Source organism: Lithobates pipiens, unplaced genomic scaffold, assembly GCF_037356315.1.
Source record: "Lithobates pipiens isolate NorthernLeopardFrog02 unplaced genomic scaffold, aLitPip1_a1.2 Scaffold_8, whole genome shotgun sequence".
In the NCBI taxonomy this organism is placed as follows: domain Eukaryota; kingdom Metazoa; phylum Chordata; class Amphibia; order Anura; family Ranidae; genus Lithobates; species Lithobates pipiens.
This window is the reverse complement of record NW_027507903.1, coordinates 609,626,109-609,649,611: the sequence shown is the minus strand read 5'-3', so window position 1 is coordinate 609,649,611 and position 23,503 is coordinate 609,626,109. Positions and strand designations below refer to the sequence as shown.

At 53.0% G+C, this 23,503-nt stretch overlaps 31 non-coding genes across 31 annotated transcripts; 17 read left to right on the top strand and 14 right to left on the bottom strand.

Annotated features, from left to right (window-relative positions):
- Nucleotides 1-196: 196 nt before the first annotated feature.
- On the bottom strand, nucleotides 197-268 carry TRNAW-CCA (transfer RNA tryptophan (anticodon CCA)). Its single transcript has one exon. It is a non-coding gene; the product is annotated as a tRNA-Trp (tRNA).
- Nucleotides 269-1,033: 765 nt separating this feature from the next.
- TRNAW-CCA (transfer RNA tryptophan (anticodon CCA)) lies at nucleotides 1,034-1,105 on the bottom strand. Its single transcript has one exon. It is a non-coding gene; the product is annotated as a tRNA-Trp (tRNA).
- Nucleotides 1,106-1,211: 106 nt separating this feature from the next.
- TRNAI-AAU (transfer RNA isoleucine (anticodon AAU)) lies at nucleotides 1,212-1,285 on the top strand. The gene has a single exon. It is a non-coding gene; the product is annotated as a tRNA-Ile (tRNA).
- Nucleotides 1,286-2,027: 742 nt separating this feature from the next.
- TRNAI-AAU (transfer RNA isoleucine (anticodon AAU)) lies at nucleotides 2,028-2,101 on the top strand. Its single transcript has one exon. It is a non-coding gene; the product is annotated as a tRNA-Ile (tRNA).
- Nucleotides 2,102-2,864: 763 nt separating this feature from the next.
- TRNAI-AAU (transfer RNA isoleucine (anticodon AAU)) lies at nucleotides 2,865-2,938 on the top strand. Its single transcript has one exon. It is a non-coding gene; the product is annotated as a tRNA-Ile (tRNA).
- A 564-nt stretch (nucleotides 2,939-3,502) lies between these two features.
- On the bottom strand, nucleotides 3,503-3,574 carry TRNAW-CCA (transfer RNA tryptophan (anticodon CCA)). The gene has a single exon. It is a non-coding gene; the product is annotated as a tRNA-Trp (tRNA).
- Nucleotides 3,575-3,680: 106 nt separating this feature from the next.
- TRNAI-AAU (transfer RNA isoleucine (anticodon AAU)) lies at nucleotides 3,681-3,754 on the top strand. The gene has a single exon. It is a non-coding gene; the product is annotated as a tRNA-Ile (tRNA).
- Nucleotides 3,755-4,318: 564 nt separating this feature from the next.
- TRNAW-CCA (transfer RNA tryptophan (anticodon CCA)) lies at nucleotides 4,319-4,390 on the bottom strand. The gene has a single exon. It is a non-coding gene; the product is annotated as a tRNA-Trp (tRNA).
- A 126-nt stretch (nucleotides 4,391-4,516) lies between these two features.
- On the top strand, nucleotides 4,517-4,590 carry TRNAI-AAU (transfer RNA isoleucine (anticodon AAU)). Its single transcript has one exon. It is a non-coding gene; the product is annotated as a tRNA-Ile (tRNA).
- A 564-nt stretch (nucleotides 4,591-5,154) lies between these two features.
- On the bottom strand, nucleotides 5,155-5,226 carry TRNAW-CCA (transfer RNA tryptophan (anticodon CCA)). Its single transcript has one exon. It is a non-coding gene; the product is annotated as a tRNA-Trp (tRNA).
- Nucleotides 5,227-5,352: 126 nt separating this feature from the next.
- Nucleotides 5,353-5,426, top strand: TRNAI-AAU (transfer RNA isoleucine (anticodon AAU)). Its single transcript has one exon. It is a non-coding gene; the product is annotated as a tRNA-Ile (tRNA).
- Nucleotides 5,427-5,990: 564 nt separating this feature from the next.
- TRNAW-CCA (transfer RNA tryptophan (anticodon CCA)) lies at nucleotides 5,991-6,062 on the bottom strand. Its single transcript has one exon. It is a non-coding gene; the product is annotated as a tRNA-Trp (tRNA).
- A 126-nt stretch (nucleotides 6,063-6,188) lies between these two features.
- Nucleotides 6,189-6,262, top strand: TRNAI-AAU (transfer RNA isoleucine (anticodon AAU)). Its single transcript has one exon. It is a non-coding gene; the product is annotated as a tRNA-Ile (tRNA).
- Nucleotides 6,263-7,024: 762 nt separating this feature from the next.
- On the top strand, nucleotides 7,025-7,098 carry TRNAI-AAU (transfer RNA isoleucine (anticodon AAU)). The gene has a single exon. It is a non-coding gene; the product is annotated as a tRNA-Ile (tRNA).
- A 762-nt stretch (nucleotides 7,099-7,860) lies between these two features.
- TRNAI-AAU (transfer RNA isoleucine (anticodon AAU)) lies at nucleotides 7,861-7,934 on the top strand. Its single transcript has one exon. It is a non-coding gene; the product is annotated as a tRNA-Ile (tRNA).
- Nucleotides 7,935-9,334: 1,400 nt separating this feature from the next.
- TRNAW-CCA (transfer RNA tryptophan (anticodon CCA)) lies at nucleotides 9,335-9,406 on the bottom strand. Its single transcript has one exon. It is a non-coding gene; the product is annotated as a tRNA-Trp (tRNA).
- A 126-nt stretch (nucleotides 9,407-9,532) lies between these two features.
- Nucleotides 9,533-9,606, top strand: TRNAI-AAU (transfer RNA isoleucine (anticodon AAU)). The gene has a single exon. It is a non-coding gene; the product is annotated as a tRNA-Ile (tRNA).
- A 564-nt stretch (nucleotides 9,607-10,170) lies between these two features.
- TRNAW-CCA (transfer RNA tryptophan (anticodon CCA)) lies at nucleotides 10,171-10,242 on the bottom strand. The gene has a single exon. It is a non-coding gene; the product is annotated as a tRNA-Trp (tRNA).
- A 151-nt stretch (nucleotides 10,243-10,393) lies between these two features.
- Nucleotides 10,394-10,467, top strand: TRNAI-AAU (transfer RNA isoleucine (anticodon AAU)). Its single transcript has one exon. It is a non-coding gene; the product is annotated as a tRNA-Ile (tRNA).
- Nucleotides 10,468-11,031: 564 nt separating this feature from the next.
- TRNAW-CCA (transfer RNA tryptophan (anticodon CCA)) lies at nucleotides 11,032-11,103 on the bottom strand. The gene has a single exon. It is a non-coding gene; the product is annotated as a tRNA-Trp (tRNA).
- Nucleotides 11,104-11,229: 126 nt separating this feature from the next.
- TRNAI-AAU (transfer RNA isoleucine (anticodon AAU)) lies at nucleotides 11,230-11,303 on the top strand. The gene has a single exon. It is a non-coding gene; the product is annotated as a tRNA-Ile (tRNA).
- A 1,598-nt stretch (nucleotides 11,304-12,901) lies between these two features.
- Nucleotides 12,902-12,975, top strand: TRNAI-AAU (transfer RNA isoleucine (anticodon AAU)). The gene has a single exon. It is a non-coding gene; the product is annotated as a tRNA-Ile (tRNA).
- A 1,400-nt stretch (nucleotides 12,976-14,375) lies between these two features.
- Nucleotides 14,376-14,447, bottom strand: TRNAW-CCA (transfer RNA tryptophan (anticodon CCA)). Its single transcript has one exon. It is a non-coding gene; the product is annotated as a tRNA-Trp (tRNA).
- Nucleotides 14,448-14,573: 126 nt separating this feature from the next.
- On the top strand, nucleotides 14,574-14,647 carry TRNAI-AAU (transfer RNA isoleucine (anticodon AAU)). Its single transcript has one exon. It is a non-coding gene; the product is annotated as a tRNA-Ile (tRNA).
- Nucleotides 14,648-17,719: 3,072 nt separating this feature from the next.
- TRNAW-CCA (transfer RNA tryptophan (anticodon CCA)) lies at nucleotides 17,720-17,791 on the bottom strand. The gene has a single exon. It is a non-coding gene; the product is annotated as a tRNA-Trp (tRNA).
- Nucleotides 17,792-18,555: 764 nt separating this feature from the next.
- On the bottom strand, nucleotides 18,556-18,627 carry TRNAW-CCA (transfer RNA tryptophan (anticodon CCA)). Its single transcript has one exon. It is a non-coding gene; the product is annotated as a tRNA-Trp (tRNA).
- A 148-nt stretch (nucleotides 18,628-18,775) lies between these two features.
- On the top strand, nucleotides 18,776-18,849 carry TRNAI-AAU (transfer RNA isoleucine (anticodon AAU)). The gene has a single exon. It is a non-coding gene; the product is annotated as a tRNA-Ile (tRNA).
- Nucleotides 18,850-19,611: 762 nt separating this feature from the next.
- Nucleotides 19,612-19,685, top strand: TRNAI-AAU (transfer RNA isoleucine (anticodon AAU)). Its single transcript has one exon. It is a non-coding gene; the product is annotated as a tRNA-Ile (tRNA).
- A 2,236-nt stretch (nucleotides 19,686-21,921) lies between these two features.
- TRNAW-CCA (transfer RNA tryptophan (anticodon CCA)) lies at nucleotides 21,922-21,993 on the bottom strand. Its single transcript has one exon. It is a non-coding gene; the product is annotated as a tRNA-Trp (tRNA).
- Nucleotides 21,994-22,757: 764 nt separating this feature from the next.
- TRNAW-CCA (transfer RNA tryptophan (anticodon CCA)) lies at nucleotides 22,758-22,829 on the bottom strand. The gene has a single exon. It is a non-coding gene; the product is annotated as a tRNA-Trp (tRNA).
- A 144-nt stretch (nucleotides 22,830-22,973) lies between these two features.
- TRNAI-AAU (transfer RNA isoleucine (anticodon AAU)) lies at nucleotides 22,974-23,047 on the top strand. Its single transcript has one exon. It is a non-coding gene; the product is annotated as a tRNA-Ile (tRNA).
- The last annotated feature ends 456 nt before the right edge of the window (nucleotides 23,048-23,503 follow it).

The window sequence follows — 23,503 nt, the reverse complement described above, 5'->3', positions numbered from 1 at the left end:
ACCCTCCACCCAATGCTATGAGCCCAGGAGTGGAGCTTCTTCCAGGCCTACGGCACATGCTCTTTGGGTTTGGCTGTTCACCCAGCCTTCTGAGGGTGATCGGGAGCCTGCGTGGGTGGGAGCCGGAATGGAATGATGGGACAACGCGGAGGGGCCAGAGGAGCCTGGCTTGGGTGGGTGACGATGAAAACCAACATGACCCCGACGTGATTTGAACACGCAACCTTCTGATCTGGAGTCAGACGCGCTACCGTTGCGCCACGAGGTCAGCTGTGGTGGCTCTGGAAAGCTTTAGGCTACTCCGGCGTCAATTCTTCAGCGGTTGCCCACAGATTGACCTGGTTGCCCTGATAGCCCTGTGCCAGCTTTGGCCGGCTCTCCCTATGCAAGTTTCGGCCAGTTAGCTCAGTTGGTTAGAGCGTGGTGCTAATAACGCCAAGGTCGCGGGTTCGATCCCCGTACAGGCCATTGCCCTTTTATTCCAACCGCGGTGGATTCCTATGGCCGTCGGCGCTTGGCCTAGTTTTCTCTAACCTACTCAACGGATAGCAAAGATGCCTATTTCGCTAGTGGCGCAGCTTAATTATGTCCCAGCTTAATTATGTCCCACAACACCTCAAGGCTCCAAGATCCAGAACCATATCTGCTAAAGATTGTGGGAAAACAAAAAGTTAGCTGACGCCACAAGCCCTGGAGCCTCTCTGCACGCTTATGTTAGAACCCGAGGTAAGACATGTATTCTTCGGGAAAGAAAAACAACCCATAACGCCTTGCAAAGCACCTTCTGACCCTTGCAGGTTTTACATGCTTGATTCTTATTAATTTGAGGCTTTGCAACCCTCCACCCAATGCTATGAGCCCAGGAGTGGAGCTTCTTCCAGGCCTACGGCACATGCTCTTTGGGTTTGGCTGTTCACCCAGCCTTCTGAGGGTGATTGGGAGCCTGCGTGGGTGGGAGCCGGAATGGAATGATGGGACAACGCGGAGGGGGCCAGAGGAGCCTGGCTTGGGTGGGTGACGATGAAAACCAACATGACCCCGACGTGATTTGAACACGCAACCTTCTGATCTGGAGTCAGACGCGCTACCGTTGCGCCACGAGGTCAGCTGTGGTGGCTCCGGTGTCAATTCTTCAGCGGTTGCCCACAGATTGACCTGGTTGCCCTGATAGCCCTGTGCCAGCTTTGGCCGGCTCTCCCTATGCAAGTTTCGGCCGGTTAGCTCAGTTGGTTAGAGCGTGGTGCTAATAACGCCAAGGTCGCGGGTTCGATCCCCGTACGGGCCATTGCCCTTTTATTCCAACCGCGGTGGATTCCTATGGCCGTCGGCACTTGGCCTAGTTTTCTCTAACCTACTCAACGGATAGCAAAGATGCCTATTTCGCTAGTGGCGCAGCTTAATTATGTCCCAGCTTAATTATGTCCCACAACACCTCAAGGCTCCAAGATCCAGAACCATATCTGCTAAAGATTGTGGGAAAACAAAAAGTTAGCTGACGCCACAAGCCCTGGAGCCTCTCTGCACGCTTATGTTAGAACCCGAGGTAAGACATGTATTCTTCGGGAAAGAAAAACAACCCATAACGCCTTGCAAAGCACCTTCTGACCCTTGCAGGTTTTACATGCTTGATTCTTATTAATTTGGGGCTTTGCAACCCTCCACCCAATGCTATGAGCCCAGGAGTGGAGCTTCTTCCAGGCCTACGGCACATGCTCTTTGGGTTTGGCTGTTCACCCAGCCTTCTGAGGGTGATCGGGAGCCTGCGTGGGTGGGAGCCGGAATGGAATGATGGGACAACACGGAGGGGCCAGAGGAGCCTGGCTTGGGTGGGTGACGATGAAAACCAACATGACCCCGATGTGATTTGAACACGCAACCTTCTGATCTGGAGTCAGACGCGCTACCGTTGCGCCACGAGGTCAGCTGTGGTGGCTCCGGTGTCAATTCTTCAGCGGTTGCCCACAGATTGACCTGGTTGCCCTGATAGCCCTGTGCCAGCTTTGGCCGGCTCTCCCTATGCAAGTTTCGGCCGGTTAGCTCAGTTGGTTAGAGCGTGGTGCTAATAACGCCAAGGTCGCGGGTTCGATCCCCGTACGGGCCATTGCCCTTTTATTCCAACCGCGGTGGATTCCTATGGCCGTCGGCGCTTGGCCTAGTTTTCTTTAACCTACTCAACGGATAGCAAAGATGCCTATTTCGCTAGTGGCGCAGCTTAATTATGTCCCAGCTTAATTATGTCCCACAACACCTCAAGGCTCCAAGATCCAGAACCATATCTGCTAAAGATTGTGGGAAAACAAAAAGTTAGCTGACGCCACAAGCGCCTGGAGCCTCTCTGCACGCTTATGTTAGAACCCGAGGTAAGACATGTATTCTTCGGGAAAGAAAAACAACCCATAACGCCTTGCAAAGCACCTTCTGACCCTTGCAGGTTTTACATGCTTGATTCTTATTAATTTGAGGCTTTGCAACCCTCCACCCAATGCTATGAGCCCAGGAGTGGAGCTTCTTCCAGGCCTACGGCACATGCTCTTTGGGTTTGGCTGTTCACCCAGCCTTCTGAGGGTGATCGGGAGCCTGCGTGGGTGGGAGCCGGAATGGAATGATGGGACAACGCGGAGGGGCCAGAGGAGCCTGGCTTGGGTGGGTGACGATGAAAACCAACATGACCCCGATGTGATTTGAACACGCAACCTTCTGATCTGGAGTCAGACGCGCTACCGTTGCACCACGAGGTCAGCTGTGGTAGTTCTGGAAAGCTTTAGGCTACTCCGGCGTCAATTCTTCAGCGGTTGCCCACAGATTGACCTGGTTGCCCTGATAGCCCTGTGCCAGCTTTGGCCGGCTCTCTCTATGCAAGTTTCGGCCGGTTAGCTCAGTTGGTTAGAGCGTGGTGCTAATAACGCCAAGGTCGCGGGTTCGATCCCCGTACGGGCCATTGCCCTTTTATTCCAACCGCGGTGGATTCCTATGGCCGTCGGCGCTTGGCCTAGTTTTCTTTAACCTACTCAACGGATAGCAAAGATGCCTATTTCGCTAGTGGCGCAGCTTAATTATGTCCCAGCTTAATTATGTCCCACAACACCTCAAGGCTCCAAGATCCAGAACCATATCTGCTAAAGATTGTGGGAAAACAAAAAGTTAGCTGACGCCACAAGCCCTGCAGCCTCTCTGCACGCTTATGTTAGAACCCGAGGTAAGACATGTATTCTTCGGGAAAGAAAAACAACCCATAACGCCTTGCAAAGCACCTTCTGACCCTTGCAGGTTTTACATGCTTGATTCTTATTAATTTGAGGCTTTGCAACCCTCCACCCAATGCTATGAGCCCAGGAGTGGAGCTTCTTCCAGGCCTACGGCACATGCTCTTTGGGTTTGGCTGTTCACCCAGCCTTCTGAGGGTGATCGGGAGCCTGCGTGGGTGGGAGCCGGAATGGAATGATGGGACAACGCGGAGGGGCCAGAGGAGCCTGGCTTGGGTGGGTGACGATGAAAACCAACATGACCCCGACGTGATTTGAACACGCAACCTTCTGATCTGGAGTCAGACGCGCTACCGTTGCGCCACGAGGTCAGCTGTGGTGGCTCCAGTGTCAATTCTTCAGCGGTTGCCCACAGATTGACCTGGTTGCCCTGATAGCCCTGTGCCAGCTTTGGCCGGCTCTCCCTATGCAAGTTTCGGCCGGTTAGCTCAGTTGGTTAGAGCGTGGTGCTAATAACGCCAAGGTCGCGGGTTCGATCCCCGTACGGGCCATTGCCCTTTTATTCCAACCGCGGTGGATTCCTATGGCCGTCGGCGCTTGGCCTAGTTTTCTCTAACCTACTCAACGGATAGCAAAGATGCCTATTTCGCTAGTGGCGCAGCTTAATTATGTCCCAGCTTAATTATGTCCCACAACACCTCAAGGCTCCAAGATCCAGAACCATATCTGCTAAAGATTGTGGGAAAACAAAAAGTTAGCTGACGCCACAAGCCCTGGAGCCTCTCTGCACGCTTATGTTAGAACCCGAGGTAAGACATGTATTCTTCGGGAAAGAAAAACAACCCATAACGCCTTGCAAAGCACCTTCTGACCCTTGCAGGTTTTACATGCTTGATTCTTATTAATTTGAGGCTTTGCAACCCTCCACCCAATGCTATGAGCCCAGGAGTGGAGCTTCTTCCAGGCCTACGGCACATGCTCTTTGGGTTTGGCTGTTCACCCAGCCTTCTGAGGGTGATCGGGAGCCTGCGTGGGTGGGAGCCGGAATGGAATGATGGGACAACGCGGAGGGGCCAGAGGAGCCTGGCTTGGGTGGGTGACGATGAAAACCAACATGACCCCGACGTGATTTGAACACGCAACCTTCTGATCTGGAGTCAGACGCGCTACCGTTGCGCCACAAGGTCAGCTGTGGTGGCCCTGGAAAGCTTTAGGCTACTCCGGCGTCAATTCTTCAGCGGTTGCCCACAGATTGACCTGGTTGCCCTGATAGCCCTGTGCCAGCTTTGGCCGGCTCACCCTATGCAAGTTTCGGCCGGTTAGCTCAGTTGGTTAGAGCGTGGTGCTAATAACGCCAAGGTCGCGGGTTCGATCCCCGTACGGGCCATTGCCCTTTTATTCCAACCGCGGTGGATTCCTATGGCCGTCGGCGCTTGGCCTAGTTTTCTTTAACCTACTCAACGGATAGCAAAGATGCCTATTTCGCTAGTGGCGCAGCTTAATTATGTCCCAGCTTAATTATGTCCCACAACACCTCAAGGCTCCAAGATCCAGAACCATATCTGCTAAAGATTGTGGGAAAACAAAAAGTTAGCTGACGCCACAAGCCCTGGAGCCTCTCTGCACGCTTATGTTAGAACCCGAGGTAAGACATGTATTCTTCGGGAAAGAAAAACAACCCATAACGCCTTGCAAAGCACCTTCTGACCCTTGCAGGTTTTACATGCTTGATTCTTATTAATTTGAGGCTTTGCAACCCTCCACCCAATGCTATGAGCCCAGGAGTGGAGCTTCTTCCAGGCCTACGGCACATGCTCTTTGGGTTTGGCTGTTCACCCAGCCTTCTGAGGGTGATCGGGAGCCTGCGTGGGTGGGAGCCGGAATGGAATGATGGGACAACGCGGAGGGGCCAGAGGAGCCTGGCTTGGGTGGGTGACGATGAAAACCAACATGACCCCGACGTGATTTGAACACGCAACCTTCTGATCTGGAGTCAGACGCGCTACCGTTGCGCCACGAGGTCAGCTGTGGTGGCTCTGGAAAGCTTTAGGCTACTCCGGCGTCAATTCTTCAGCGGTTGCCCACAGATTGACCTGGTTGCCCTGATAGCCCTGTGCCAGCTTTGGCCGGCTCACCCTATGCAAGTTTCGGCCGGTTAGCTCAGTTGGTTAGAGCGTGGTGCTAATAACGCCAAGGTCGCGGGTTCGATCCCCGTACGGGCCATTGCCCTTTTATTCCAACCGCGGTGGATTCCTATGGCCGTCGGCGCTTGGCCTAGTTTTCTTTAACCTACTCAACGGATAGCAAAGATGCCTATTTCGCTAGTGGCGCAGCTTAATTATGTCCCAGCTTAATTATGTCCCACAACAACTCAAGGCTCCAAGATCCAGAACCATATCTGCTAAAGATTGTGGGAAAACAAAAAGTTAGCTGACGCCACAAGCCCTGGAGCCTCTCTGCACGCTTATGTTAGAACCCGAGGTAAGACATGTATTCTTCGGGAAAGAAAAACAACCCATAACGCCTTGCAAAGCACCTTCTGACCCTTGCAGGTTTTACATGCTTGATTCTTATTAATTTGAGGCTTTGCAACCCTCCACCCAATGCTATGAGCCCAGGAGTGGAGCTTCTTCCAGGCCTACGGCACATGCTCTTTGGGTTTGGCTGTTCACCCAGCCTTCTGAGGGTGATCGGGAGCCTGCGTGGGTGGGAGCAGGAATGGAATGATGGGACAACGCGGAGGGGCCAGAGGAGCCTGGCTTGGGTGGGTGACGAAGAAAACCAACATGACCCCGACGTGATTTGAACACGCAACCTTCTGATCTGGAGTCAGACGTGCTACCGTTGCACCACGAGGTCAGCTGTGGTGGCTCTGGAAAGCTTTAGGCTACTCCGGCGTCAATTCTTCAGCGGTTGCCCACAGATTGACCTGGTTGCCCTGATAGCCCTGTGCCAGCTTTGGCCGGCTCTCCCTATGCAAGTTTCGGCCGGTTAGCTCAGTTGGTTAGAGCGTGGTGCTAATAACGCCAAGGTCGCGGGTTCGATCCCCGTACGGGCCATTGCCCTTTTATTCAAACCGCGGTGGATTCCTATGGCCGTCGGCGCTTGGCCTAGTTTTCTTTAACCTACTCAACGGATAGCAAAGATGCCTATTTCGCTAGTGGCGCAGCTTAATTATGTCCCAGCTTAATTATGTCCCACAACACCTCAAGGCTCCAAGATCCAGAACCATATCTGCTAAAGATTGTGGGAAAACAAAAAGTTAGCTGACGCCACAAGCCCTGGAGCCTCTCTGCACGCTTATGTTAGAACCCGAGGTAAGACATGTATTCTTCGGGAAAGAAAAACAACCCATAACGCCTTGCAAAGCACCTTCTGACCCTTGCAGGTTTTACATGCTTGATTCTTATTAATTTGAGGCTTTGCAACCCTCCACCCAATGCTATGAGCCCAGGAGTGGAGCTTCTTCCAGGCCTACGGCACATGCTCTTTGGGTTTGGCTGTTCACCCAGCCTTCTGAGGGTGATCGGGAGCCTGCGTGGGTGGGAGCCGGAATGGAATGATGGGACAACGCGGAGGGGCCAGAGGAGCCTGGCTTGGGTGGGTGACGATGAAAACCAACATGACCCCGAAGTGATTTGAACACGCAACCTTCTGATCTGGAGTCAGACGCGCTAGCGTTGCGCCACGAGGTCAGCTTGGGTGGCTATGGAATGCTTTAGGCTACTCCGGCGTCAATTCTTCAGCGGTTGCCCACAGATTGACCTGGTTGCCCTGATAGCCCTGTGCCAGCTTTGGCCGGCTCTCCCTATGCAAGTTTCGGCCGGTTAGCTCAGTTGGTTAGAGCGTGGTGCTAATAACGCCAAGGTCGCGGGTTCGATCCCCGTACGGGCCATTGCCCTTTCATTCCAACCGCGGTGGATTCATATGGCCGTCGGCGCTTGGCCTAGTTTTCTTTAACCTACTCAACGGATAGCAAAGATGCCTATTTCGCTAGTGGCGCAGCTTAATTATGTCCCAGCTTAATTATGTCCCACAACACCTCAAGGCTCCAAGATCCAGAACCATATCTGCTAAAGATTGTGGGAAAACAAAAAGTTAGCTGACGCCACAAGCCCTGGAGCCTCTCTGCACGCTTATGTTAGAACCCAAGGTAAGACATGTATTCTTCGGGAAAGAAAAACAACCCATAACGCCTTGCAAAGCACCTTCTGACCCTTGCAGGTTTTACATGCTTGATTCTTATTAATTTGAGGCTTTGCAACCCTCCACCCAATGCTATGAGCCCAGGAGTGGAGCTTCTTCCAGGCCTACGGCACATGCTCTTTGGGTTTGGCTGTTCACCCAGCCTTCTGAGGGTGATCGGGAGCCTGCGTGGGTGGGAGCCGGAATGGAATGATGGGACAACGCGGAGGGGCCAGAGGAGCCTGGCTTGGGTGGGTGACGATGAAAACCAACATGACCCCGACGTGATTTGAACACGCAACCTTCTGATCTGGAGTCAGACGCGCTACCGTTGAGCCACGAGGTCAGCTGTGGTGGCTCTGGAAAGCTTTAGGCTACTCCGGCGTCAATTCTTCAGCGGTTGCCCACAGATTGACCTGGTTGCCCTGATAGCCCTGTGCCAGCTTTGGCCGGCTCTCCCTATGCAAGTTTCGGCCGGTTAGCTCAGTTGGTTAGAGCGTGGTGCTAATAACGCCAAGGTCGCGGGTTCGATCCCCGTACGGGCCATTGCCCTTTTATTCCAACCGCGGTGGATTCCTATGGCCGTCGGCGCTTGGCCTAGTTTTCTTTAACCTACTCAACGGATAGCAAAGATGCCTATTTCGCTAGTGGCGCAGCTTAATTATGTCCCAGCTTAATTATGTCCCACAACACCTCAAGGCTCCAAGATCCAGAACCATATCTGCTAAAGATTGTGGGAAAACAAAAAGTTAGCTGACGCCACAAGCCCTGGAGCCTCTCTGCACGCTTATGTTAGAACCCGAGGTAAGACATGTATTCTTCGGGAAAGAAAAACAACCCATAACGCCTTGCAAAGCACCTTCTGACCCTTGCAGGTTTTACATGCTTGATTCTTATTAATTTGAGGCTTTGCAACCCTCCACCCAATGCTATGAGCCCAGGAGTGGAGCTTCTTCCAGGCCTACGGCACATGCTCTTTGGGTTTGGCTGTTCACCCAGCCTTCTGAGGGTGATCGGGAGCCTGCGTGGGTGGGAGCCGGAATGGAATGATGGGACAACGCGGAGGGGCCAGAGGAGCCTGGCTTGGGTGGGTGACGATGAAAACCAACATGACCCCGACGTAATTTGAACACGCAACCTTCTGATCTGGAGTCAGACGCGCTACCGTTGCGCCACGAGGTCAGCTGTGGTGGCTCTGGAAAGCTTTAGGCTACTCCGGCGTCAATTCTTCAGCGGTTGCCCACAGATTGACCTGGTTGCCCTGATAGCCCTGTGCCAGCTTTGGCCAGCTCTCCCTATGCAAGTTTCGGCCGGTTAGCTCAGTTGGTTAGAGCGGTGTGCTAATAACGCCAAGGTCTGGGGTTCGATCCCCGTACGGGCCATTGCCCTTTTATTCCAACCGCGGTGGATTCCTATGGCCGTCGGCGCTTGGCCTAGTTTTCTTTAACCTACTCAACGGATAGCAAAGATGCCTATTTCGCTAGTGGCGCAGCTTAATTATGTCCCAGCTTAATCATGTCCCACAACACCTCAAGGCTCCAAGATCCAGAACCATATCTGCTAAAGATTGTGGGAAAACAAAAAGTTAGCTGACGCCACAAGCCCTGGAGCCTCTCTGCACGCTTATGTTAGAACCCGAGGTAAGACATGTATTCTTCGGGAAAGAAAAACAACCCATAATGCCTTGCAAAGCACCTTCTGACCCTTGCAGGTTTTACATGCTTGATTCTTATTAATTTGAGGCTTTGCAACCCTCCACCCAATGCTATGAGCCCAGGAGTGGAGCTTCTTCCAGGCCTACGGCACATGCTCTTTGGGTTTGGCTGTTCACCCAGCCTTCTGAGGGTGATCGGGAGCCTGCGTGGGTGGGAGCCGGAATGGAATGATGGGACAACGCGGAGGGGCCAGAGGAGCCTGGCTTGGGTGGGTGACGATGATAACCAACATGACCCCGACGTGATTTGAACACGCAACCTTCTGATCTGGAGTCAGACGCGCTACCGTTGCGCCACGAGGTCAGCTGTGATGCCTCTGGAAAGCTTTAGGCTACTCCGGCGTCAATTCTTCAGCGGTTGCCCACAGATTGACCTGGTTGCCCTGATAGCCCTGTGCCAGCTTTGGCCGGCTCTCCCTATGCAAGTTTCGGCCGGTTAGCTCAGTTGGTTAGAGCGTGGTGCTAATAACGCCAAGGTCGCGGGTTCGATCCCCGTACGGGCCATTGCCCTTTTATTCCAACCGCGGTGGATTCCTATGGCCGTCGGCGCTTGGCCTAGTTTTCTTTAACCTACTCAACGGATAGCAAAGATGCCTATTTCGCTAGTGGCGCAGCTTAATTATGTCCCAGCTTAATTATGTCCCACAACACCTCAAGGCTCCAAGATCCAGAACCATATCTGCTAAAGATTGTGGGAAAACAAAAAGTTAGCTGACGCCACAAGCCCTGGAGCCTCTCTGCACGCTTATGTTAGAACCCGAGGTAAGACATGTATTCTTCGGGAAAGAAAAACAACCCATAACGCCTTGCAAAGCACCTTCTGACCCTTGCAGGTTTTACATGCTTGATTCTTATTAATTTGAGGCTTTGCAACCCTCCACCCAATGCTATGAGCCCAGGAGTGGAGCTTCTTCCAGGCCTACGGCACATGCTCTTTGGGTTTGGCTGTTCACCCAGCCTTCTGAGGGTGATCGGGAGCCTGCGTGGGTGGGAGCCGGAATGGAATGATGGGACAACGCGGAGGGGCCAGAGGAGCCTGGCTTGGGTGGGTGACGATGAAAACCAACATGACCCCGACGTGATTTGAACACGCAACCTTCTGATCTGGAGTCAGACGCGCTACCGTTGCGCCACGAGGTCAGCTGTGGTGGCTCTGGAAAGCTTTAGGCTACTCCGGTGTCAATTCTTCAGCGGTTGCCCACAGATTGACCTGGTTGCCCTGATAGCCCTGTGCCAGCTTTGGCCGGCTCTCCCTGTGCCAGCTTTGGCCGGCTCTCCCTATGCAAGTTTTGGCCGGTTAGCTCAGTTGGTTAGAGCGTGGTGCTAATAACGCCAAGGTCGCGGGTTCGATCCCCGTACGGGCCATTGCCCTTTTATTCCAACCGCGGTGGATTCCTATGGCCGTCGGCGCTTGGCCTAGTTTTCTTTAACCTACTCAACGGATAGCAAAGATGCCTATTTCGCTAGTGGCGCAGCTTAATTATGTCCCAGCTTAATTATGTCCCACAACACCTCAAGGCTCCAAGATCCAGAACCATATCTACTAAAGATTGTGGGAAAACAAAAAGTTAGCTGACGCCACAAGCCCTGGAGCCTCTCTGCACGCTTATGTTAGAACCCGAGGTAAGACATGTATTCTTCGGGAAAGAAAAACAACCCATAACGCCTTGCAAAGCACCTTCTGACCCTTGCAGGTTTTACATGCTTGATTCTTATTAATTTGAGGCTTTGCAACCCTCCACCCAATGCTATGAGCCCAGGAGTGGAGCTTCTTCCAGGCCTACGGCACATGCTCTTTGGGTTTGGCTGTTCACCCAGCCTTCTGAGGGTGATCGGGAGCCTGCGTGGGTGGGAGCCGGAATGGAATGATGGGACAACGCGGAGGGGCCAGAGGAGCCTGGCTTGGGTGGGTGACGATGAAAACCAACATGACCCCGACGTGATTTGAACACGCAACCTTCTGATCTGGAGTCAGACGCGCTACCGTTGCGCCACGAGGTCAGCTGTGGTGGCTCTGGAAAGCTTTAGGCTACTCCGGCGTCAATTCTTCAGCGGTTGCCCACAGATTGACCTGGTTGCCCTGATAGCCCTGTGCCAGCTTTGGCCGGCTCTCCCTATGCAAGTTTCGGCCGGTTAGCTCAGTTGGTTAGAGCGTGGTGCTAATAACGCCAAGGTCGCGGGTTCGATCCCCGTACGGGCCATTGCCCTTTTATTCCAACCGCGGTGGATTCATATGGCCGTCGGCGCTTGGCCTAGTTTTCTTTAACCTACTCAACGGATAGCAAAGATGCCTATTTCGCTAGTGGCGCAGCTTAATTATGTCCCAGCTTAATTATGTCCCACAACACCTCAAGGCTCCAAGATCCAGAACCATATCTGCTAAAGATTGTGGGAAAACAAAAAGTTAGCTGACGCCACAAGCCCTGGAGCCTCTCTGCACGCTTATGTTAGAACCCGAGGTAAGACATGTATTCTTCGGGAAAGAAAAACAACCCATAACGCCTTGCAAAGCACCTTCTGACCCTTGCAGGTTTTACATGCTTGATTCTTATTAATTTGAGGCTTTGCAACCCTCCACCCAATGCTATGAGCCCAGGAGTGGAGCTTCTTCCAGGCCTACGGCACATGCTCTTTGGGTTTGGCTGTTCACCCAGCCTTCTGAGGGTGATCGGGAGCCTGCGTGGGTGGGAGCCGGAATGGAATGATGGGACAACGCGGAGGGGCCAGAGGAGCCTGGCTTGGGTGGGTGACGATGAAAACCAACATGACCCCGACGTGATTTGAACACGCAACCTTCTGATCTGGAGTCAGACGCGCTACCGTTGAGCCACAAGGTCAGCTGTGGTGGCTCTGGAAAGCTTTAGGCTACTCCGGCGTCAATTCTTCAGCGGTTGCCCACAGATTGACCTGGTTGCCCTGATAGCCCTGTGCCAGCTTTGGCCGGCTCTCCCTATGCAAGTTTCGGCCGGTTAGCTCAGTTGGTTAGAGCGTGGTGCTAATAACGCCAAGGTCGCGGGTTCGATCCCTGTACGGGCCATTGCCCTTTTATTCCAACCGCGGTGGATTCCTATGGCCGTCGGCGCTTGGCCTAGTTTTCTTTAACCTACTCAACGGATAGCAAAGATGCCTATTTCGCTAGTGGCGCAGCTTAATTATGTCCCAGCTTAATTATGTCCCACAACACCTCAAGGCTCCAAGATCCAGAACCATATCTGCTAAAGATTGTGGGAAAACAAAAAGTTAGCTGACGCCACAAGCCCTGGAGCCCCTCTGCACGCTTATGTTAGAACCCGAGGTAAGACATGTATTCTTCGGGAAAGAAAAACAACCCATAACGCCTTGCAAAGCACCTTCTGACCCTTGCAGGTTTTACATGCTTGATTCTTATTAATTTGAGGCTTTGCAACCCTCCACCCAATGCTATGAGCCCAGGAGTGGAGCTTCTTCCAGGCCTACGGCACATGCTCTTTGGGTTTGGCTGTTCACCCAGCCTTCTGAGGGTGATCGGGAGCCTGCGTGGGTGGGAGCCGGAATGGAATGATGGGACAACGTGGAGGGGCCAGAGGAGCCTGGCTTGGGTGGGTGACGATGAAAACCAACATGACCCCGACGTGATTTGAACACACAACCTTCTGATCTGGAGTCAGACGCGCTACCGTTGCGCCACGAGATCAGCTGTGGTGGCTCTGGAAAGCTTTAGGCTACTCCGGCGTCAATTCTTCAGCGGTTGCCCACAGATTGACCTGGTTGCCCTGATAGCCCTGTGCCAGCTTTGGCCGGCTCTCCCTATGCAAGTTTTGGCCGGTTAGCTCAGTTGGTTAGAGCGTGGTGCTAATAACGCCAAGGTCGCGGGTTCGATCCCCGTACGGGCCATTGCCCTTTTATTCCAACCGCGGTGGATTCCTATGGCCGTCGGCGCTTGGCCTAGTTTTCTTTAACCTACTCAACGGATAGCAAAGATGCCTATTTCGCTAGTGGCGCAGCTTAATTATGTCCCAGCTTAATTATGTCCCACAACACCTCAAGGCTCCAAGATCCAGAACCATATCTGCTAAAGATTGTGGGAAAACAAAAAGTTAGCTGACGCCACAAGCCCTGGAGCCTCTCTGCACGCTTATGTTAGAACCCGAGGTAAGACATGTATTCTTCGGGAAAGAAAAACAACCCATAACGCCTTGCAAAGCACCTTCTGACCCTTGCAGGTTTTACATGCTTGATTCTTATTAATTTGAGGCTTTGCAACCCTCCACCCAATGCTATGAGCCCAGGAGTGGAGCTTCTTCCAGGCCTACGGCACATGCTCTTTGGGTTTGGCTGTTCACCCAGCCTTCTGAGGGTGATCGGGAGCCTGCGTGGGTGGGAGCCGGAATGGAATGATGGGACAACGCGGAGGGACCAGAGGAGCCTGGCTTGGGTGGGTGACGATGAAAACCAACATGCCCCCGACTTGATATGAACACGCAACCTTCTGATCTGGAGTCAGACGCGCTACCGTTGCGCCACGAGGTCAGCTGTGGTGGCTCTGGAAAGCGTTAGGCTACTCCGGCGTCAATTCTTCAGCGGTTGCCCACAGATTGACCTGGTTGCCCTGATAGCCCTGTGCCAGCTTTGGCCGGCTCTCCCTATGCAAGTTTCGGCCGGTTAGCTCAGTTGGTTAGAGCGTGGTGCTAATAACGCCAAGGTCGTGGGTTCGATCCCCGTACGGGCCATTGCCCTTTTATTCCATCCGCGGTGGATTCCTATGGCCGTCGGCGCTTGGCCTAGTTTTCTTTAACCTACTCAACGGATAGCAAAGATGCCTATTTCGCTAGTGGCGCAGCTTAATTATGTCCCAGCTTAATTATGTCCCACAACACCTCAAGGCTCCAAGATCCAGAACCATATCTGCTAAAGATTGTGGGAAAACAAAAAGTTAGCTGACGCCACAAGCCCTGGAGCCTCTCTGCACGCTTATGTTAGAACCCGAGGTAAGACATGTATTCTTCGGGAAAGAAAAACAACCCATAACGCCTTGCAAAGCACCTTCTGACCCTTGCAGGTTTTACATGCTTGATTCTTATTAATTTGAGGCTTTGCAACCCTCCACCCAATGCTATGAGCCCAGGAGTGGAGCTTCTTCCAGGCCTACGGCACATGCTCTTTGGGTTTGGCTGTTCACCCAGCCTTCTGAGGGTGATCGGGAGCCTGCGTGGGTGGGAGCCGGAATGGAATGATGGGACAACGCGGAGGGGCCAGAGGAGCCTGGCTTGGGTGGGTGACGATGAAAACCAACATGACCCCGACGTGATTTGAACACGCAACCTTCTGATCTGGAGTCAGACGCGCTACCGTTGCGCCACGAGGTCAGCTGTGGTGGCTCTGGAAAGCTTTAGGCTACTCCGGCGTCAATTCTTCAGCGGTTGCCCACAGATTGACCTGGTTGCCCTGATAGCCCTGTGCCAGCTTTGGCCGGCTCTCCCTATGCAAGTTTCGGCCGGTTAGCTCAGTTGGTTAGAGCGTGGTGCTAATAACGCCAAGGTCGCGGGTTCGATCCCCGTACGGGCCATTGCCCTTTTATTCCAACCGCGGTGGATTCATATGGCCGTCGGCGCTTGGCCTAGTTTTCTTTAACCTACTCAACGGATAGCAAAGATGCCTATTTCGCTAGTGGCGCAGCTTAATTATGTCCCAGCTTAATTATGTCCCACAACACCTCAAGGCTCCAAGATCCAGAACCATATCTGCTAAAGATTGTGGGAAAACAAAAAGTTAGCTGACGCCACAAGCCCTGGAGCCTCTCTGCACGCTTATGTTAGAACCCGAGGTAAGACATGTATTCTTCGGGAAAGAAAAACAACCCATAACGCCTTGCAAAGCACCTTCTGACCCTTGCAGGTTTTACATGCTTGATTCTTATTAATTTGAGGCTTTGCAACCCTCCACCCAATGCTATGAGCCCAGGAGTGGAGCTTCTTCCAGGCCTACGGCACATGCTCTTTGGGTTTGGCTGTTCACCCAGCCTTCTGAGGGTGATCGGGAGCCTGCGTGGGTGGGAGCCGGAATGGAATGATGGGACAACGCGGAGGGGCCAGAGGAGCCTGGCTTGGGTGGGTGACGATGAAAACCAACATGACCCCGACGTGATTTGAACACGCAACCTTCTGATCTGGAGTCAGACGCGCTACCGTTGAGCCACAAGGTCAGCTGTGGTGGCTCTGGAAAGCTTTAGGCTACTCCGGCGTCAATTCTTCAGCGGTTGCCCACAGATTGACCTGGTTGCCCTGATAGCCCTGTGCCAGCTTTGGCCGGCTCTCCCTATGCAAGTTTCGGCCGGTTAGCTCAGTTGGTTAGAGCGTGGTGCTAATAACGCCAAGGTCGCGGGTTCGATCCCTGTACGGGCCATTGCCCTTTTATTCCAACCGCGGTGGATTCCTATGGCCGTCGGCGCTTGGCCTAGTTTTCTTTAACCTACTCAACGGATAGCAAAGATGCCTATTTCGCTAGTGGCGCAGCTTAATTATGTCCCAGCTTAATTATGTCCCACAACACCTCAAGGCTCCAAGATCCAGAACCATATCTGCTAAAGATTGTGGGAAAACAAAAAGTTAGCTGACGCCACAAGCCCTGGAGCCCCTCTGCACGCTTATGTTAGAACCCGAGGTAAGACATGTATTCTTCGGGAAAGAAAAACAACCCATAACGCCTTGCAAAGCACCTTCTGACCCTTGCAGGTTTTACATGCTTGATTCTTATTAATTTGAGGCTTTGCAACCCTCCACCCAATGCTATGAGCCCAGGAGTGGAGCTTCTTCCAGGCCTACGGCACATGCTCTTTGGGTTTGGCTGTTCACCCAGCCTTCTGAGGGTGATCGGGAGCCTGCGTGGGTGGGAGCCGGAATGGAATGATGGGACAACGTGGAGGGGCCAGAGGAGCCTGGCTTGGGTGGGTGACGATGAAAACCAACATGACCCCGACGTGATTTGAACACACAACCTTCTGATCTGGAGTCAGACGCGCTACCGTTGCGCCACGAGATCAGCTGTGGTGGCTCTGGAAAGCTTTAGGCTACTCCGGCGTCAATTCTTCAGCGGTTGCCCACAGATTGACCTGGTTGCCCTGATAGCCCTGTGCCAGCTTTGGCCGGCTCTCCCTATGCAAGTTTTGGCCGGTTAGCTCAGTTGGTTAGAGCGTGGTGCTAATAACGCCAAGGTCGTGGGTTCGATCCCCGTACGGGCCATTGCCCTTTTATTCCAACCGCGGTGGATTCCTATGGCCGTCGGCGCTTGGCCTAGTTTTCTTTAACCTACTCAACGGATAGCAAAGATGCCTATTTCGCTAGTGGCGCAGCTTAATTATGTCCCAGTTTAATTATGTCCCACAACACCTCAAGGCTCCAAGATCCAGAACCATATCTGCTAAAGATTGTGGGAAAACAAAAAGTTAGCTGACGCCACAAGCCCTGGAGCCTCTCTGCACGCTTATGTTAGAACCCGAGGTAAGACATGTATTCTTCGGGAAAGAAAAACAACCCATAACGCCTTGCAAAGCACCTTCTGACCCTTGCAGGTTTTACATGCTTGATTCTTATTAATTTGAGGCTTTGCAACCCTCCACCCAATGCTATGAGCCCAGGAGTGGAGCTTCTTCCAGGCCTACGGCACATGCTCTTTGGGTTTGGCTGTTCACCCAGCCTTCTGAGGGTGATCGGGAGCCTGCGTGGGTGGGAGCCGGAATGGAATGATGGGACAACGCGGAGGGACCAGAGGAGCCTGGCTTGGGTGGGTGACGATGAAAACCAACATGCCCCCGACGTGATATGAACACGCAACCTTCTGATCTGGAGTCAGACGCGCTACCGTTGCGCCACGAGGTCAGCTGTGGTGGCTCTGGAAAGCGTTAGGCTACTCCGGCGTCAATTCTTCAGCGGTTGCCCACAGATTGACCTGGTTGCCCTGATAGCCCTGTGCCAGCTTTGGCCGGCTCTCCCTATGCAAGTTTCGGCCGGTTAGCTCAGTTGGTTAGAGCGTGGTGCTAATAACGCCAAGGTCGTGGGTTCCATCCCCGTACGGGCCATTGCCCTTTTATTCCATCCGCGGTGGATTCCTATGGCCGTCGGCGCTTGGCCTAGTTTTCTTTAACCTACTCAACGGATAGCAAAGATGCCTATTTCGCTAGTGGCGCAGCTTAATTATGTCCCAGCTTAATTATGTCCCACAACACCTCAAGGCTCCAAGATCCAGAACCATATCTGCTAAAGATTGTGGGAAAACAAAAAGTTAGCTGACGCCACAAGCCCTGGAGCCTCTCTGCACGCTTATGTTAGAACCCGAGGTAAGACATGTATTCTTCGGGAAAGAAAAACAACCCATAACGCCTTGCAAAGCACCTTCTGACCCTTGCAGGTTTTACATGCTTGATTCTTATTAATTTGAGGCTTTGCAACCCTCCACCCAATGCTATGAGCCCAGGAGTGGAGCTTCTTCCAGGCCTACGGCACATGCTCTTTGGGTTTGGCTGTTCACCCAGCCTTCTGAGGGTGATCGGGAGCCTGCGTGGGTGGGAGCCGGAATGGAATGATGGGACAACGCGGAGGGGCCAGAGGAGCCTGGCTTGGGTGGGTGACGATGAAAACCAACATGACCCCGACGTGATTTGAACACGCAACCTTCTGATCTGGAGTCAGACGCGCTACCGTTGCGCCACGAGGTCAGCTGTGGTGGCTCTGGAAAGCTTTAGGCTACTCCGGCGTCAATTCTTCAGCGGTTGCCCACAGATTGACCTGGTTGCCCTGATAGCCCTGTGCCAGCTTTGGCCGGCTCTCCCTATGCAAGTTTCGGCCGGTTAGCTCAGTTGGTTAGAGCGTGGTGCTAATAACGCCAAGGTCGCGGGGTCGATCCCCGTACGGGCCATTGCCCTTTTATTCCAACCGCGGTGGATTCCTATGGCCGTCGGCGCTTGGCCTAGTTTTCTTTAACCTACTCAACGGATAGCAAAGATGCCTATTTCGCTAGTGGCGCAGCTTAATTATGTCCCAGCTTAATCATGTCCCACAACACCTCAAGGCTCCAAGATCCAGAACCATATCTGCTAAAGATTGTGGGAAAACAAAAAGTTAGCTGACGCCACAAGCCCTGGAGCCTCTCTGCACGCTTATGTTAGAACCCGAGGTAAGACATGTATTCTTCGGGAAAGAAAAACAACCCATAACGCCTTGCAAAGCACCTTCTGACCCTTGCAGGTTTTACATGCTTGATTCTTATTAATTTGAGGCTTTGCAACCCTCCACCCAATGCTATGAGCCCAGGAGTGGAGCTTCTTCCAGGCCTACGGCACATGCTCTTTGGGTTTGGCTGTTCACCCAGCCTTCTGAGGGTGATCGGGAGCCTGCGTGGGTGGGAGCCGGAATGGAATGATGGGACAACGCAGAGGGGCCAGAGGAGCCTGGCTTGGGTGGGTGACGATGAAAACCAACATGACCCCGACGTGATTTGAACACGCAACCTTCTGATCTGGAGTCAGACGCGCTACCGTTGCGCCACGAGGTCAGCTGTGGTGGCTCTGGAAAGCTTTAGGCTACTCCGGCGTCAATTCTTCAGCGGTTGCCCACAGATTGACCTGGTTGCCCTGATAGCCCTGTGCCAGCCCTGTGCCAGCCCTGTGCCAGCTTTGGCCGGCTCTCCCTATGCAAGTTTCGGCCGGTTAGCTCAGTTGGTTAGAGCGTGGTGCTAATAACGCCAAGGTCGCGGGTTCGATCCCCGTACGGGCCATTGCCCTTTTATTCCAACCGCGGTGGATTCCTATGGCCGTCGGTGCTTGGCCTAGTTTTCTTTAACCTACTCAACTGATAGCAAAGATGCCTATTTCGCTAGTGGCGCAGCTTAATTATGTCCCAGCTTAATTATGTCCCACAACACCTCAAGGCTCCAAGATCCAGAACCATATCTGCTAAAGATTGTGGGAAAACAAAAAGTTAGCTGACGCCACAAGCCCTGGAGCCCCTCTGCACGCTTATGTTAGAACCCGAGGTAAGACATGTATTCTTCGGGAAAGAAAAACAACCCATAACGCCTTGCAAAGCACCTTCTGACCCTTGCAGGTTTTACATGCTTGATTCTTATTAATTTGAGGCTTTGCAACCCTCCACCCAATGCTATGAGCCCAGGAGTGGAGCTTCTTCCAGGCCTACGGCACATGCTCTTTGGGTTTGGCTGTTCACCCAGCCTTCTGAGGGTGATCGGGAGCCTGCGTGGGTGGGAGCCGGAATGGAATGATGGGACAACGTGGAGGGGCCAGAGGAGCCTGGCTTGGGTGGGTGACGATGAAAACCAACATGACCCCGACGTGATTTGAACACACAACCTTCTGATCTGGAGTCAGACGCGCTACCGTTGCGCCACGAGATCAGCTGTGGTGGCTCTGGAAAGCTTTAGGCTACTCCGGCGTCAATTCTTCAGCGGTTGCCCACAGATTGACCTGGTTGCCCTGATAGCCCTGTGCCAGCTTTGGCCGGCTCTCCCTATGCAAGTTTTGGCCGGTTAGCTCAGTTGGTTAGAGCGTGGTGCTAATAACGCCAAGGTCGCGGGTTCGATCCCCGTACGGGCCATTACCCTTTTATTCCAACCGCGGTGGATTCCTATGGCCGTCGGCGCTTGGCCTAGTTTTCTTTAACCTACTCAACGGATAGCAAAGATGCCTATTTCGCTAGTGGCGCAGCTTAATTATGTCCCAGCTTAATTATGTCCCACAACACCTCAAGGCTCCAAGATCCAGAACCATATCTGCTAAAGATTGTGGGAAAACAAAAAGTTAGCTGACGCCACAAGCCCTGGAGCCTCTCTGCACGCTTATGTTAGAACCCGAGGTAAGACATGTATTCTTCGGGAAAGAAAAACAACCCATAACGCCTTGCAAAGCACCTTCTGACCCTTGCAGGTTTTACATGCTTGATTCTTATTAATTTGAGGCTTTGCAACCCTCCACCCAATGCTATGAGCCCAGGAGTGGAGCTTCTTCCAGGCCTACGGCACATGCTCTTTGGGTTTGGCTGTTCACCCAGCCTTCTGAGGGTGATCGGGAGCCTGCGTGGGTGGGAGCCGGAATGGAATGATGGGACAACGCGGAGGGACCAGAGGAGCCTGGCTTGGGTGGGTGACGATGAAAACCAACATGCCCCCGACGTGATATGAACACGCAACCTTCTGATCTGGAGTCAGACGCGCTACCGTTGCGCCACGAGGTCAGCTGTGGTGGCTCTGGAAAGCTTTAGGCTACTCCGGCGTCAATTCTTCAGCGGTTGCCCACAGATTGACCTGGTTGCCCTGATAGCCCTGTGCCAGCTTTGGCCGGCTCTCCCTGTGCAAGTTTCGGCCGGTTAGCTCAGTTGGTTAGAGCGTGGTGCTAATAACGCCAAGGTCGTGGGTTCGATCCCCGTACGGGCCATTGCCCTTTTATTCCATCCGCGGTGGATTCCTATGGCCGTCGGCGCTTGGCCTAGTTTTCTTTAACCTACTCAACGGATAGCAAAGATGCCTATTTCGCTAGTGGCGCAGCTTAATTATGTCCCAGCTTAATTATGTCCCACAACACCTCAAGGCTCCAAGATCCAGAACCATATCTGCTAAAGATTGTGGGAAAACAAAAAGTTAGCTGACGCCACAAGCCCTGGAGCCTCTCTGCACGCTTATGTTAGAACCCGAGGTAAGACATGTATTCTTCGGGAAAGAAAAACAACCCATAACGCCTTGCAAAGCACCTTCTGACCCTTGCAGGTTTTACATGCTCGATTCTTATTAATTTGAGGCTTTGCAACCCTCCACCCAATGCTATGAGCCCAGGAGTGGAGCTTCTTCCAGGCCTAAGGCACATGCTCTTTGGGTTTGGCTGTTCACCCAGCCTTCTGAGGGTGATCGGGAGCCTGCGTGGCTGGGAGCCGGAATGGAATGATGGGACAACGCAGAGGGGCCAGAGGAGCCTGGCTTGGGTGGGTGACGATGAAAACCAACATGCCCCCGACGTGATTTGAACACGCAACCTTCTGATCTGGAGTCAGACGCGCTACCGTTGCGCCACGAGGTCAGCTGTGGTGGCTCTGGAAAGCTTTAGGCTACTCCGGCGTCAATTCTTCAGCGGTTGCCCACAGATTGACCTGGTTGCCCTGATAGCCCTGTGCCAGCTTTGGCCGGCTCTCCCTATGCAAGTTTCGGCCGGTTAGCTCAGTTGGTTAGAGCGTGGTGCTAATAATGCCAATGTCGCGGGTTCGATCCCCGTACGGGCCATTGCCCTTTTATTCCAACCGCGGTGGATTCCTATGGCCGTCGGCGCTTGGCCTAGTTTTCTTTAACCTACTCAACGGATAGCAAAGATGCCTATTTCGCTAGTGGCGCAGCTTAATTATGTCCCAGCTTAATTATGTCCCACAACACCTCAAGGCTCCAAGATCCAGAACCATATCTGCTAAAGATTGTGGGAAAACAAAAAGTTAGCTGACGCCACAAGCCCTGGAGCCTCTCTGCACGCTTATGTTAGAACCCGAGGTAAGACATGTATTCTTCGGGAAAGAAAAACAACCCATAACGCCTTGCAAAGCACCTTCTGACCCTTGCAGGTTTTACATGCTTGATTCTTATTAATTTGAGGCTTTGCAACCCTCCACCCAATGCTATGAGCCCAGGAGTGGAGCTTCTTCCAGGCCTACGGCACATGCTCTTTGGGTTTGGCTGTTCACCCAGCCTTCTGAGGGTGATCGGGAGCCTGCGTGGGTGGGAGCCGGAATGGAATGATGGGACAACGCGGAGGGGCCAGAGGAGCCTGGCTTGGGTGGGTGACGATGAAAACCAACATGACCCCGACGTGATTTGAACACGCAACCTTCTGATCTGGAGTCAGACGCGCTACCGTTGCGCCACGAGGTCAGCTGTGGTGGCTCTGGAAAGCTTTAGGCTACTCCGGCGTCAATTCTTCAGCGGTTGCCCACAGATTGACCTGGTTGCCCTGATAGCCCTGTGCCAGCTTTGGCCGGCTCTCCCTATGCAAGTTTCGGCCGGTTAGCTCAGTTGGTTAGAGCGTGGTGCTAATAATGCCAATGTCGCGGGTTCGATCCCCGTACGGGCCATTGCCCTTTTATTCCAACCGCGGTGGATTCCTATGGCCGTCGGCGCTTGGCCTAGTTTTCTTTAACCTACTCAACGGATAGCAAAGATGCCTATTTCGCTAGTGGCGCAGCTTAATTATGTCCCAGCTTAATTATGTCCCACAACACCTCAAGGCTCCAAGATCCAGAACCATATCTGCTAAAGATTGTGGGAAAACAAAAAGTTAGCTGACGCCACAAGCCCTGGAGCCTCTCTGCACGCTTATGTTAGAACCCGAGGTAAGACATGTATTCTTCGGGAAAGAAAAACAACCCATAACGCCTTGCAAAGCACCTTCTGACCCTTGCAGGTTTTACATGCTTGATTCTTATTAATTTGAGGCTTTGCAACCCTCCACCCAATGCTATGAGCCCAGGAGTGGAGCTTCTTCCAGGCCTACGGCACATGCTCTTTGGGTTTGGCTGTTCACCCAGCCTTCTGAGGGTGATCGGGAGCCTGCGTGGGTGGGAGCCGGAATGGAATGATGGGACAACGCGGAGGGGCCAGAGGAGCCTGGCTTGGGTGGGTGACGATGAAAACCAACATGACCCCGACGTGATTTGAACACGCAACCTTCTGATCTGGAGTCAGACGCGCTACCGTTGCGCCACGAGGTCAGCTGTGGCGGCTCTGGAAAGCTTTAGGCTACTCCGGCGTCAATTCTTCAGCGGTTGCCCACAGATTGACCTGGTTGCCCTGATAGCCCTGATAGCCCTGATAGCCCTGTGCCAGCTTTGGCCGGCTCTCCCTATGCAAGTTTCGGCCGGTTAGCTCAGTTGGTTAGAGCGTGGTGCTAATAACGCCAAGGTCGCGGGTTCAATCCCCGTACGGGCCATTGCCCTTTTATTCCAACCGCGGTGGATTCCTATGGCCGTCGGCGCTTGGCCTAGTTTTCTTTAACCTACTCAACGGATAGCAAAGATGCCTATTTCGCTAGTGGCGCAGCTTAATTATGTCCCAGCTTAATTATGTCCCACAACACCTCAAGGCTCCAAGATCCAGAACCATATCTGCTAAAGATTGTGGGAAAACAAAAAGTTAGCTGACGCCACAAGCCCTGGAGCCTCTCTGCACGCTTATGTTAGAACCCGAGGTAAGACATGTATTCTTTGGGAAAGAAAAACAGCCCATAACGCCTTGCAAAGCACCTTCTGACCCTTGCAGGTTTTACATGCTTGATTCTTATTAATTTGAGGCTTTGCAACCCTCCACCCAATGCTATGAGCCCAGGAGTGGAGCTTCTTCCAGGCCTACGGCACATGCTCTTTGGGTTTGGCTGTTCACCCAGCCT